The following is a 15000-nucleotide window of genomic DNA, read 5'->3' as shown; positions in this document are numbered from 1 at the left end:
GCTTCCGTTGTGTTTCTGAGCGACTGGCCGAATGGAAGCCTACATCTTCAAAACAGCATTCAATATGGAAGTGATTATCTTATGAATGGGACTAGTGACAGAAACTATGGAGGACTTAAGCCCACTGTTCCCAATCAAGTCCCTTGAGGTTTTTGGGGTGGCTGGCAAAACATTGATTAAGCAACATTTTCATTCCATCGGCCTCGGAAGAGTTAGCGCTCCCGCTGACGTTAGCATGGTCTGACCCCTTGGTTCCTCTCCAAATTCATCTGCATTAGTTCAAACACTGGTCTCTGGGGGGACGGGGATAGTTGCAGTGAAGTGGAACAGATTGGATTCCATACATGTCTTTTGTAGATCTGACCTCCTTCCTCTTACACCAACAGCAAAGGTCGGGGTCAAAGTAAGCACTGGCCAAGGTGATGGATTTATCACCCTGAGGTCAAAGTTCAAGCCCGTCTATTATGGCCTTTTAAACGTAGTCGCCCATTCAGACTGTGGCCATAACTGTAGATCCCTGTCTCTGATACAAAAAACAGGTCTATTTATCTTGGTTCAGTCTGACATCCTTCTCCATAAACTCTGTGTGTGTGTGCGTGTGTGTGTGTGTGTGTGTGTGTGTGTGTGTGTGTGTGTGTGTGTGTGTGTGTGTGTGTGTGTGTGTGTGTCTGTGTGTCTGTGTGTGTGTGTGTGTGTGTGTGTGTGTGTGTGTGTGTGTATTGACTGCAGTGTTGTGCTGCATTAGCTGGGTATCCTGCCAGAGTCTCCTCTGGGAGCATCTTGTGTGTGTGTGTGTGTGTCTGTGTCTGTGTGTCTGTGTGTGTATTGACTGCAGTGTTGTGCTGCATTAGCTGGGTATCCTGCCAGAGTCATCTTGTGATGTTGGCTCCTCCAGTCCAGCCTTCTGTTAGGTTGCTAATTGAGAAATGCATAGGATCCCCTCACAAGACAGGCTCCCGGTGACGCTGCGGCCGCACCAACACACCCTTCTGTCTGTGAATGGCCAACCCGCTGGCAGTGTTGTTAGCCTCAGGAGTATAGCTGACCCTCGCTGATTATCACCATCAGGCCTCATTGTTGTCTTTTGGTGCAGATACGGTGCGAAGCGTAGAATACATTTTGCCTCAAGTCAAAAGTCTTATTCTTGGCCCAAATTACAGAATGAGTCCACTGAGATCTTGTTTATGAATCGTATTAAATGCTATTCGAAGGTCTCAGGGGCCCAATGGCACTGTTCTGGCCAAGGAGTGTGTTGACTAGCATTGCCATGGTGATGGTTGAGTTATCTTAGCCTCTCCTCTGTGGCTGGGTGGACCTGTTTGTCCAAGGGCGATGATGTCACCGTGGTTAGCCTGCACTGCAGGGGTCACACACACGCACACACAAACACACACACACACACACACACACACACACACACACACAAATGCACGCACGCACACACACACACACACACACACACAGACACCTCCTAAACAGCACAGTTATATATTTTCAATTGTTTTTCATGAGACAAAACAAGTTTTATGACCGAACTGTGCTGTTATGAAGTCATGGGTGCCCTCAGCTGGCTTTCTTCCTCATTCCTGAACACACATGACACGGTGTGGGAGTGAGAGGCTTGCATTGATGTTGTCTTCTGTCCTCTCCTACATCATCCAGTTAATAGGCTCCGAGACGCACAGCAAGACAGGCGCTTTAAGGCACAGACACACACACACACACACACACACACACACACACACACACACACACACACACACACACACACTCACAAGATGCTCCCAGAGGAGACTCTGGCAGGATACCCAGCTAATGCAGCACAACACTGCAGTCAACACAGCGCCCGACGCTCTCTCTCCGTGACCGTGGTTTGATCACACGGGCCGGAAAGCAACGGCAAAAAGTCCTGTTTGACTCCTAGGATGATGTCAACATTGTAAAGGAGTGGTTGGTCCATTCAGCGGTGCAGATATCTCCCTCCATAACGCACACACAGACATAGGAAAAATGTCGGCCTATAATAACGTCAATATTGCACATTTGGCAGTCTATTAACTCCTTAAACCCACAGTGATTGGCGGCTCCCATTGTTGCCATTGACAAGCGCGGCCCAGGCGACCGCGTTAACAATGCAGCAGCCAGCGCCGTCTCCCCGCGGAGAGATCGCCCCAGCTAGATAACGACGTCATGCACAATGAACGACGGATATGCAAGGCCTTATCAAATGACAGCGATGCATCAGCCTGGAGATCCACATCTACCCGTCTGGCTGCCTCAGCATCTGCAGCAGAGGAAACAGGGGAATAAAGCAGATGCAACTGACAGACCTATAAAGCTTTATTGGTGTTTTACAGTCGTACGTAATATAATATATATATATATATGCCATTTAGCTGACGTTTTCATCCAAAGCGACTTACATTGCAGTGAGTGGAGTGCATACATTTTAGTATATATGGTCCCAGCGGGAATCAAACCCACAACCTAAGCGTTGTTAGCGCCACGCTCTACCAACTGAGCCACAGAGGACAAGAGGACCAGAGGCTGGTCCATGAATATCTAATGAAGGCCTCTCCATCACGTACGGGACCGACGTGGCCGACAGTCACGGAACACTGACAAGTGCTGATGGAAGCGGAACTCATTTGAATGTCAGAACATGTGACCGAATGTGACGCGTCGAAAACACCCATTTGACCCAGTAAACAGAAACATAGGGAGCTGCGCTTTCGTTTCTGTCTGTGTTCATTCCTCCTTCGACGGCTGAAGCCTTGTAGAGGAGCAGACATTCCCAGCAGGCTATTTCCTTGGTTGATAAGGACGTTTAATCATATAAGCATGATAAGCATTTTATGATAGTGCATGGAAACAGATAGACATTTTATTATTTTTGTATGTATTTTTTAGAGCATTTCTGCTTTATTGGGATAGAGATAGTAGAGATTGACAGGAAGGATGGGAGAGAGAGAGAGAGGAGGGATGACATGCAGGATATTGAACCAGGGACCTTGCGATGATATGGTATGCGCCTTAGTGTGCTACGCCACTGGGTGCCCCAACAGATAGACATTTAAGCCTGGATTTGCCTGTCATGGATATTCTTTTGATGATCAACCCCCATTGTCCCAGAGTGTGTAGTAATATATACAGGGTCATTTGTCACACAGGACACCATAATACACTGTGGTGATGGAGAGGCTTTCATTAGGTATTCATGGACCAGCCTGGTATTGTGTGATGTGATGCTCATTTCTCTTCACCTCTCATCTGTGGTGTAAGGGGGCAGGTCAAAGGTTAATAGTCTTATTGGAGTAGACTTCACTAGACTGTATTAATGACTGGCCTCATGATCCATGTGGAGTCTTGTTAGTGTATTCAAACCCTGTTGTAGCCCAGAGCCATGTACTGAATACAGACAGTTTGGCAGTTGGTGTTTTTAACCAGGAGCGATATGATGCATTTGAATGATTCTCATTCCAATTCAATTCCAGTGTTTTGCATGACATCACGTGATTCCACGGTAGCCGTAGGGCGAGATGGCTGTTTGTAACAAATGGGGATCCATGAGACCAATGCCCTTCACTTTGGGGAAAGCTGCAGGTTCGCGCCATTGACATTCAGCAAAAATTATAGCGTCGCTCACCGGCCCACAGCCTACAGATCCCACGGCCCACAGATCCACCATCCAGTCTACTACTGGTCTACACACAGTATAGTAGGCTCCCAGAAGCGTATTCACTCTCCAACCGCCAACCTCTCACCTGCCAACAGGCTTATTCAGGTGGACTAAACCAGCGGCCCCACCCTGTCACCTTCATGAATGGAGCTCCACCGTGTGGGTTTGGATATCGATGTTTACTCAATGAGAGACTGTTGATTCCTCCTTTGTGTCTTACCGTATTCATCTACAGTGCTGCGTAGCCCTGTTTCTATCTAGGTCACGGGGTGACTTACTGTTGGCTTATCTAAAGAAAGGCAAACATTGCTACTGTACTGTACCAACTGACAGAAATGTAACATTAATGACTGCAGGTGATTTCTTGTGTTTGCATACAGTAGTTTGTGTTGAAACCTGCCGGATCTACAGGGCCTATCTGGGTTAACAGGTGGGGCTGATATGGCTCTGTTTGAGTGTGTGTGTATGTGTGTGTGTGTGTGTGTGTGTGTGTGTGTGTGTGTGCGTGTGTGCGTGTGTGCGTGTGTGTGTGTGCGTGTGCGTGTGTGTGTGTGCGTGCATGTGTGTGCATGCCTGTGTGTGTGTGTGTGTGTGTGTGTGTGTGTCTGTGTCTGTATCTGTGTCTGTGTCTGTGTCGATATCTGTGTGTGTGTGTGTGTGTGTGTGTGTGTGTGTGTGTGTGTGTGTGTGTGTGTGTGTGCGCGTGTGTGTGTGTGTGTGTGTGTGCGTGCGTGCGTGCGTGCGTGCGTGCGTGCGTGCGTGCGTGCGTGTGCTCAGCTTGGTGTGTGGTTACAGCACGTGTCCTCTAGTGTTTGACTGAAAACAGCTCCTCCACCGCAGGTGGTTTCTGTATGGACTGCCTCTGTAAACAGGAACAGCCATGAAGCCCGTTGAGTCATTTCACTGTGTTGGTAACTGAAGTTGCTCTTATCACGATGCTGCGGAGCGATTATCTCAACTGATTGAACGGAGGATAGTGTTACTCGTTGCCGAATCATATCATATCATAGATATGAAGTGTATGAGTAATACTATAAGGCGTTTTAGTGTCAATATTCATGGCAGCACAGTGAGCTGACTTTGCCTTATTGTGTAAGTTGAGGTTCGGTTATGAGCTGAACTCGGTAGAGAAAGAAGTCTGGTTTGGGGGGACTCAATGTAAGACAACCCTGGAAGTGGCTCTGTCACAGTCTGGTGTTATGACTGTATCCTGAATAGACCTAGTCTCTCCGCCACGGAGCCAGACAGGGGCAGGGAGCTGGGGAGGTTTCTGGGAGGCCGTGTCACTGGGTTCATAATGCAGTCCCATTCCTGAAGCAGAGGGGGACATAAGCCCCAACCATGAGAGAAGATCAAATATTTTGGTTTGTGTAAACCATTTCAGAGGAGCAACTGAGCTCATCCTATGGTGGTAGTAGTGTGTGTGTGTGTCTGTGTCTGTGTCTGTGTCTGTGTGTGTGTGTGTGTGTGTGTGAGTGCGTGCGTGCCTGTCTGTGTCTGTGTCTGTCTGTGTGTGTGTGTGCATGCTTGAGGGAGAGTCTTTATGACCTTGATCCTGAGGACTAGGGGTCTCTGCGTAAGAATGAAAAAACAGCCTCTGTAGCAGGAAGATAAGGAGGATATGATCAGACACCAGAGAGAGCCTGTTCCATTTACGTTACGTTATTACACTGTTCTGAAGCAGCTCCCCTCAGGATGGAAGCAGAGGAAAAACCGCCTGCTGCAGTAAATGTTTGGATAGTGAGTCCTTTCTCCCACTGATGCCTTATTTAGACTGCTTAATATGATTAGTAGCCTAAATCTTGTCGGGCCCTTGTAATTTACTGCATAAGCAGTGACCCATTGCCCCAAACTCAGTTGACGCTCGTCCTGGCCCAGATTGAACAGCAGGTGAACTCAGCTAATTAACATGGATTATCGTGGAGGCCCAGGGTGGGATTGTAATCTCTGTGTTGTTGCCCTGCCTTGCCTTCATGGTGGTCCGTCTGCTGTCTGTTGTCTGCACCGGCCTACTGCTAAACGCCAAGGGGGATTCTTGGGACGACCCGACTCTGATGTCACCCCGTTGAAGCTGATATTTAGAATGGGTAAGGGTTAAGGTAAGGGTTAAGGTTAAGGTAAGGGTTAAGGTTAAGGTAAGGGTTAAGGTTAGGGTTAAGGTAAGGGTTAGGGTTAAGGTAAGGGTTACGGTTAAGGTAAGGGTTAGGGTTAGGGTTAGAGTTAAACCAGGGTTAGGGTTAAGGTTAGGGTTAAGTTAGGGGGTTAGGGTTAGGGTTAGAGTTAAATCAGGGTTAGGGTTAAGGTAAGGGTTAGGGTTAAGTTAAGGGTTAGGGTTAGGGTTAAACCAGGACTGTTCAAAGCTGTTTTGGCAGGAGATTAGGATTGAGCCACGTAGGGAGGTGGGCGACCTTGTTTACGAGACCGTGCTGCTCGCATGAGCTGATGTTTGCTTTCCAATGTTTACCTATGTGTGGATGTTGCCTATGGAAGTGTGTGTTTACTTCCTGGGATAACCGTCTCCCTCTGTGGGTCCACCTCAGGCGTGTGTAGGAAGGCCCAGGGCAGACGTCAGATCTTTCACCACCCAAATAAAGGGTTTAACATACTGCCTTGTTTTAGCCCAGGGCTGTTATTGACTCTGACCGGGTTCATCCATGGCTTATGTTGGGCATGAAATACAGAGGCCTTGTGTGAGTTAAGTATCCAAAGCCTTGGAGAAGACCTGCTCAGAAGATTGCCTTTGATTCAAGCACTTGTTAGAGTGTGAAACTTCTCACCTGAATGTCTCATTTACATTTTACATTTAGCAGACGCTTTTATCCAAAGCGACTTAAAACAAGTACATTTGTCACTTACAACAAGTAAGTGAATCATCAATCCATCAGTTATCATCAAGAAAAACATCTATGCCTGCACCAGCGGCCCTTGGCAGTCACAATGCTAGAAGAAGGAAGGATTACTTTATATTCGGCTGAATCTCATGACACTGGTATTCAGACGATTGTTTCAACAATGATGACACTTTGGAGAAGCAATCATAGAATCGGAAGGAAAATGAGACGTACAGACATAATAGTTCTACCACTAATCTACGTCTGCCAGTGATGCGTGGCGAGCCTAAGTCTGACGGTCATTTGGTAAAGACATCATAATGGCGTCTACAGGCATTGGGTATCGTATGAATGGAAAACACTCTGTTCTGGCCACACTGGCCATTTCACCTGGGGACGGGGTTCTCCCATTTCCATTCCACAGACCTTTCTAGAGGCTTCTCTCCCCCCAGCGGAAGAGTTGAACTGAACCTCTGTTATTACTGGGGTAGGCCAACGGGCCGTGTGTTTTCAGTCTAAATGCCTGGAATTCTTAGTGCTTAGATAAAGAGCACCGCAGTAAGAGAGAGAGAGAGAGAGGTGTGTGTGTGTGTGTGTGTGTGTGTGTGTGTGTGTGTGTGTGTGTGTGTGTGTGTGTGCGCGTGTGCGCGCGCGTGTGTGTGTATTCTATGAAATTCTATGAAAAAAATCATAGAATCGGCCAGAAAATTCGACGTACAGTACGGACATGAAAGTTACACTGCTAATCTCCGTCTGCCAGTGACACTGTGTGACCAGAGAGGATGGCACATGGCTGACTGAGCTGTAATCAGGAAAGCACTGCACTGTGCTGTACTGTATCTGCCCCCGGTGGCAGGGACGGGACATGACAGCTCCACAGCAGATAAAGCATGAACTCACTCTAGTGTTGTTTTACTGCACGGCACACTGTCCTACCCTGTGCATTCCAGCACCGACGGGTCCACCGCACCATCTACCACCTTCTGGGAGTTTGTTAGAGGGGATAAAGGCAGGCGGTGGATCCATGGATCATCGTGTGTCTCTCAGGCACAGGCCTGACCTAACACACGGGACGGAGCGAGGAATGGTGCCAGACACGTGTCTGATACCGTTCCCGATTCCGTTCCGTGTGTTACAACGAGCCCCCGTCCTCCGATTTCCACCTCTTGCAGCACACAGCACATCGTCTGCTTTGTTTGCATTGCTTTGATCCAAACTCTGTTCCCCCAGGGCTTTCTACATTAGCCTTGAACTGGACTGGCCCCTAATTGTGCCCAAATTCTGGTTTAATTTGAGTATTAATTTGATTAGTGTTTACTTTATCTCCTGGTCATGTGTAGTAGGTTGTTCTGAACTTATTCTGCTTTTGCATCTGATCATATTTCTAATGTTGAAGCAGTTTAGTTTGGGCCTGTTTTTTTCCGGCGGAAATTAGTCAAATAGGGCACAAGGCTTACGTGGTTAACTGATTGTAGTTAGGGTTAGGATTAGCGTTAGGGTTAGGGTTAGAGTTAGGGTTAGAAGTAGCTGTGTTGTTTGTGTCTACCCTGGGACTGTGTCCTGCTGCCTCTGCTCCTACCAGCCGAGGCTCCTCCTCTGGGTTGTCAGGCCTTGGAATCAAATCTCTGTAATTACGGGAGGAGGCAGCATATGGCATTGTTTACCCAGGCCCACTCAGGGCACGGGCCGCGGCCACACCATTACAGATCCTTTGTGTTTCTGCGTGTATGAAAGGAGGTCATCCATGTTTACACAGAGGCCTCTCTCTGTGGCCTGCGTTTGGCCCAGACGGGCAGACATGTTGTCCTGCTCTGCATCAGCTGTAGCCATCTTTGATAATGCAGGACCAATCTAATTTCCCATCAGGCCCTGCTCCTCTGTGAGAGCACATGACAGTGTGTCAGCGTTGACAGATCAGGAGTCCATTAGCGGCTAACGAGAAACACATTCTGCTCTTTTTATCCCCTAATGGCTTTACTTTGTCCAAATTGGGTTTCTGAGAAACAAAAACACTGTAGTCTCCTTTGTTCACGCTTTGATGTACAGGCAGTTGTGTGAGGCCCTTTTTGCTCCTTGCCTTTTTACCCCCTTGAACAAAGCCAGCCAAAGGGGGTGGCGGGGGGGGGGGGTGGGGGGGGGCGGGGATTTTGAGTCAGTAGACTCTAAATGCATGCCTATTATTAAATGCATGCAGTTTGAGAAAGTGAAGATTCAAGACCCTGGTGCTCGCCTACCGGGCGGCAAAGGGAACAGCCCCTTCGTACTTGCAAGAAATGGTCAGCCCCCAAACCTCTGCCCGATCACTCCACTCTTCCACCTCAGCTGGCCGCCTGGCACCGCCGCCTCTACATGGATACAGCAGCCACGCTACTCGGTCACGGCTTTTCACTGTTCTGGCGCCCTGCTGGTGAAACGAGCTTCACACTGCTGTCATGACTGCAGAGTCACTACCTATCTTCCGCCGAAGATTTAAGACCCATCTCTTCAGGCTACATCTTAACTGTCCCTCCTAAAGACCTTTTCATCCCCAGTACCCCCCTGTACAAGTTTCTCTCCTGTTAATAAAAAATAAAAATCTTCCTTCTTCTAGCATTGTGACTGCCAATAGCCCCTGGTCCTAGCATAGATTAATTTTTCTTATGATGACTGATGGATAGATGATTCACTTACTTAGTCAAATGTATTAGTCGCTTTGGAGATTTAGGTGTCTGCTAAATGCCATAAATGTAAAAATGTAGATGTAGCACAGATTTCACAAGGTTTCCAGTTAGGCCTAAGGTGTGAAGCTCCTTCCTCAGTCCCGTTTTCCATGACACCTCTCACGTTTAACCTCCCCTGGACAGCGGGCTGGGGCCTCCAGGCCTCGTCTGTTCCATCTGATTCTATCATGCGTTTCATAAAGCTGGAGAGACGCCCGCCCTGGCTTTATGCCTTACGTCTCTCTCTCACAGATTCAAAACAAACTGTCAGGTCTGCTTTGTCATCGTTGCTGTCCTCCCTCAAGCCCTTGTTGTTGTTGCTGTGTTGGCACGGCCGGGCAGTTTGCTGACATCTGTTGCATTCCAGCACCGACGGCTCCACCACACCATCTACCACCTTCTGGGAGTTTGTTAGAGGGGATAAAGGCAGGCGGTGGATCCATGGATCACCGTGTGTCTCTCAGGCACTGGCCTGGCCTAACGCACGGGACGGAGCGAGGGATGGTGCCAGACACGCGTCTGATACCGTTCCTGATTTCGTTCCGTGCGTTACAACGAGCCCCCGTCCTCCGATTTCTACCCCTGCCAGCCTCCGCTGGCCCAAACATGTGGTCTCTGTGTTCAGGTACGTTGTATGAGTGTTGTAGTGAGGCGGGGCGCGGCTTGTACAGTATGCCCATCCATCCTCTTGATTAGGAGAAGCACAGAGCCTGCAGATACACAGAGGGTGTTTAGACTGGGGGACCAGCTGTATATGAGGTGGGATCGTTAGCCTAAATATTGGGTTTGACCTCTCTGTCAGAACCAGGCCCCGGCTCTCCTTCCCCTCCCCCCTCAGTCAACATGTGTAAAGTTTTAAGTGGTGACTAATATTCTTATGTCAGAATGTGTAGGTCAATAAAAGCACCCCCTAATGGGCTTCCAGTCCAGATTAACAAGCTTGTGTTAGAGGAGGGGGGTAAGAAGGCAGGGGAGGGGGGTAAGAAGACAGGGGGAGGGGCGGGGGGTGGGTGGGAGGGGGGGTTGGTGTATTTACACTGTTAACTGCTCCGCCTGGAGCTGGGTGCGAGATGTGTAGTACTGATGGAGCTGTAATGCACCATTAACCATCCTCCTCCACGGTTTACACACACACACACACACACACACACGCACGCACACACACACACACACCTCGCCCACGCTGCTGCTGCAGGGCAGGGCCGCAAGACTGGAACTGTCACTAAGGTTTTTTGGAACAACACACACACACACGCACGCACACACACAGACACGCAGACACACACACACACAAACGCATGCACGCACACACACACACACACACACAAACACACACAAATGCACGCACACACACACACACACACACAGACACACACACACACACACACACACACACAGACACACACAAATGCACGCACACACACATAAACGCACGCACACACAGACACACACACACACACACACACACACACACACACACATCCGCCCTCAAAGCATACAGAGATAGTCATCTCTGGCAGGTCTGGAGCTGCTGCCTGTGTTCTCCTCTGGCCTCGGCCTGTCAGGGCTGGAATAAACACAGGAACAGGCCCTGCCAGCCTGGAGTCTCTCTCTCACGTGCAGGAGGAGCTTCACCTGGCTCCTCCATCCCTCCCTCTCTGATCCAAACATCTCTCCCCTCAGTTATCTTATCAGCTCTGTGTGTTGTCTCTCTATCGCTATCTAAACAAAGCTACTCCATCTAACCAGTGTGTGTGTGTGTGTGTGTGTACGTGTGTACGTGTGTGTGTGTGTGTGTGTGTGTGTGTGTGTGTGTGTGTGTGTGTGTGTGTGTGAATACACAAGGAGAGAAAAGAGAGAAAAAACGAACACCCACATTCATCCCTGTTCCGTGTGACTGCTTCAAAACCACGTCTCATTTATGGACCCATTAGTTATTTATGGTAATGGCAGGAGGTAGCCTAGTCTTTTATGAGTTATTAAACTGATTACCGTGTATATATTTCTTGTCATTGTCACATTACCTTATCAATTACACGTGATTATTAAGAATCATTAAAAATCTCAGCAGTTCAGAGTGATTTTGCCATCCTTGCATCCTGTCGGGATTTAAGACTCCCTGATGTACTGTAGAATCGTATCTTAACAAGCGTTGTATAGGGGCGCTTCGTGGCGTAGCACACTAATGGACATACCACATAATCGCACGGTTCCTGGTTCGATTCCGACCCTCGACATATCTTGCATGTCATCCCTCCTCTCTCTCACCCTTCCTTCCTGTCAATCTCTGCTGTCTCTATCCCAATAAAGCAGAAATGCCCTAAAAACATGTTTAAAAAAAAAAAAACAAGCATTGTATAAAATAGATCTTTATTTCACACAATGTCACACTGCAAATGCATCTATCTTGCCAATGTTAATACAGTATCAGATCCCCTGAAGCCCGAACGCCGTACTAAAGCTGGATCTGTCTGTTGGCAAACCCTGACTTACCCCAAACATGTTTTTTGTTCATCTGTGTCAATGTGCAGATCCTCTTACACAGAGTACACAGCTCTCCCCGTGTGGCTGACTGTGTCTTGTGTACTCAGACGTGTTCCAACAGCCTCCAGGAGCAGATAGATGTCTGTGGAGGACAGGGGAGGCTGGCGGTGGGACAGGGAGGGCCGGGAGCTGGGCTCAGGCCTGCTGCTCTGATGACAGAGTATCTGTCAGGCAGGACTGCTGTTTGCACAGGTTGACAGAGAGTCACGGGTGACTGAGGGAGGAAGGCATCCAGCACACTCCCTCGCCCTCCTCTGAGTCAGCCACACCATCTCACTCAGGACCTGATAGGTTGGTGTTAGGTTTCAACCTGAGGCGATATCGTAACATCAAAGAAGCAGGTGGTTCTTAACAAAAATTATTCCAAATTATTTCAAGTCACTCCGGTGTTGTTACGTTACGTTTTTTTTTTTTTTTTAGTTACTCACACTCGTTTTGAGGTGTTACAGTAGTGAATCCACGGACGGCATGGTCCCTGTCATACATAAGGCGGTCCTTTACGTCACATAAACAGCTTCACACAAACTTCTGTAACAATCGACCAACAGGGGTATGAGAATCGTCATGGGCGACCCGATGGCGGGTTCTCTCCACCGCCTCCCCCATTGTGACCCGGCCCTTTGATGTCACTCAGGAGCGGTGTCACCGTCCCTGTCGGATCTGTGACACTGTGTGTTTACCACAGGAAGTGCCTCCAATGGCCGCCCACAGCCACAGCGGATGGACCATATAGTATAACATGCCACCCATTCAACGCCAGAACCATTCAGAGGCTGCCAGTTAGCCTCACGGCTCCACTTCCCTTCTGTTGCTCCACAATGAGGGGGTATGAAACCGGACTCGCTCAGCCTGCCTCCTTCCCCCGGACCGGGTGGTGTGTCCCCGCCCCCAACCACCCTCCCCCATAAACAATGGAGATCTGGTAACCATTATATTGTCCCTCTCTGGACGGAACCGTTCGGTAAGTTAGATAGGTGGGCTGGGGGGCAGTAGAGGCAGTGGAGGCCACCAAACACCCACCAACACTTAAAAAACACCAAAAAGATCAACTGCACAGCGCTGTAGGAGGTGTTGAAACACCGCCGTGACTCGCCAGGCCAGGACGCCTCCTCGTCCTCAGTAGAGGCAGGAAGCGAGCTCTCACGGCGCGCGTCCAGACAACTGTAATTGCGTGAGACGTGTGTGTAAGAGCTAAGTGTCCCTCCAGGCGCGGTCCACACGATAGCATGCACTAGACTCCATCTACTCCCACTCCCACAGTGGCAGCTGTTTGAAACGGAGACAAATAGGAACTGAAATATGGGAATCATTTTTCTCTCTCCGCTGTAAACGTAACACATTAGTCAACGTGTGTCTGTGCTGCCCGGCGTCATAAGTCATTGCCGAGATCATAACACAGACCATGGGAAGTATGTGCGCTGGAGAGAACGTATTCCTGCCTGTGACCCCCGGTGGTGTGAACCCTGAGAAGAGTGTGATTGCACAGGCCTTGTTCAGATGAAATGGGGGCTAATTGGGGCACAGTCGCATGCTTAACCTATGGCTACAGGGGTGGGGGGGGGCAACGGGGGCAGGGCAGGAGGGGGGAGGGCAACGGGGGCAGGGCAGGAGGGGGGTGGGGGGGCATCAGGGGCAGGGCCGGAGGGCGGAAGGGTGTGGGGGGCATCAGGGGCAGGGCCGGAGGGGGGAGGCGGGTGGGGGGGCAGGGCAGGGCAGGGCAGGGGCTAGGCTACCTCATCGCTTTGGCACACGCTATTTATATTGTGTATACTTGTAGCTGTATAAATAGAGAGCTTACTGGTGTGGCCCACATATCAGCCTTTATAGGACTGAGAGCTGCAGAGGGATGGTCAGGTATTATAACAGGACATGGTCAGGTATTATAACAGCACATGGTCAGGTATTATAACAGTACATGGTCAGGTATTATAACAGTACATGGCCTTCAGTGGAATACATACCACCGACGTTCCCGAAACGTAATGGGAAATGTTTTGCGTTTACTTTCTCATATTTTCTTTCTACAGTAGCACTTCCTTAGCCTCGTAAAAAACAGGTGAAAACATGAAACGTCCGATATCTGGCTAGTTTTTAGATGCTTTAACATCCGTCACCTCACCAAACTCCTCCGTGTCCGTATCTGATATCTCGCTGCCTGTCGTTCGGCTCGGAGTGGAGGGAGCTTATTGGTCAACTCGGTAACACCTTGCGATAGGGGAGTCTGATGTGTCATAGCACCATGTGGGCCCTAGTTCTAGTCCCCCGGGGGTGTGAGTCTGATGTGTCATAGCACCATGTGGGCCCTAGTTCTAGTCCCCCGGGGGTGTGAGTCTGATGTGTCATAGCACCATGTGGGCCCTAGTTCCAGTCCCCCGGGGGTGTGAGTCTGATGTGTCATAGCACCATGTAGGCCCTAGTTCTAGTCCCCCGGAGGGGTGAGGAATGAGAGCTCATTAAGTCATGCTGTCATTCAGTTGTGTATTAGTCCTCAAGCTGATTATCTGAGGCCCAGCCTAGCATCTAAATCAACAGCTCCTCTCTCTCTCTCTCTCTCTACCTCTCTCTCTGTCTCTGTCTCTCTCTCTGTCTCTGTCTCTCTCTCTCCCTCTGTCTCTCTCTCTCTGTCTCTCTCTCTCTCTCTCCCTCTCTCTCTCTCTCTCTCTCTCTCTCTCTCTCTACCTCTCTCTCTCTCTCTCTCTTTCTCTCTCTCCCCCCCTCCCTCAAATCATCTCTCTCTTTCTTTCTTTATCTCTCTCTCTCTCTCTCTCTCTCTCTCTCCCCCCACCCCCCTCCATCCCTCCATGTAGTTTAACCTTCCCAGGATTTGTGTGAGCACCCTCCAGCTCTAATCAGCTATTTCAATATAACGTTCTCTTGTTTTGGCAGTAATGAGTTGCTGGCTGTGTTCCAAAATGTGTCCTTGCACCCTATACCGTACTTGGTATACGCTCCAGATAGAGTGCATGAACGCATTTGGAACACAGCCACTGAGTCATGTTTCATTGAGGAAAATGCCCGTCAGATGTGTATATATGCCATTTAGCTGACGCTTTCATCAACGCATTTCAGTATCTATGGTCCCAGCAGGAATCAAACCCACAACCTCATATACAGTACCAGTCAAAAGTTTGGACACAGACTTGCCAAGAGTGTGCAAAGCTGTCATCAAAGCAAAAGGTGGCTACTTTGAAGAATCTAAAATATAAAACATATTCTGGTTTGTTTAACACTTTTTTGTTTACTACAT

This window comes from Argentina silus (genome assembly GCF_951799395.1).
Source record: "Argentina silus genome assembly, chromosome: 19".
Lineage (NCBI taxonomy): Eukaryota > Metazoa > Chordata > Actinopteri > Argentiniformes > Argentinidae > Argentina > Argentina silus.
The sequence above is the reverse complement of the archived record's forward strand: the minus strand, read 5'-3'. Positions refer to the sequence as shown.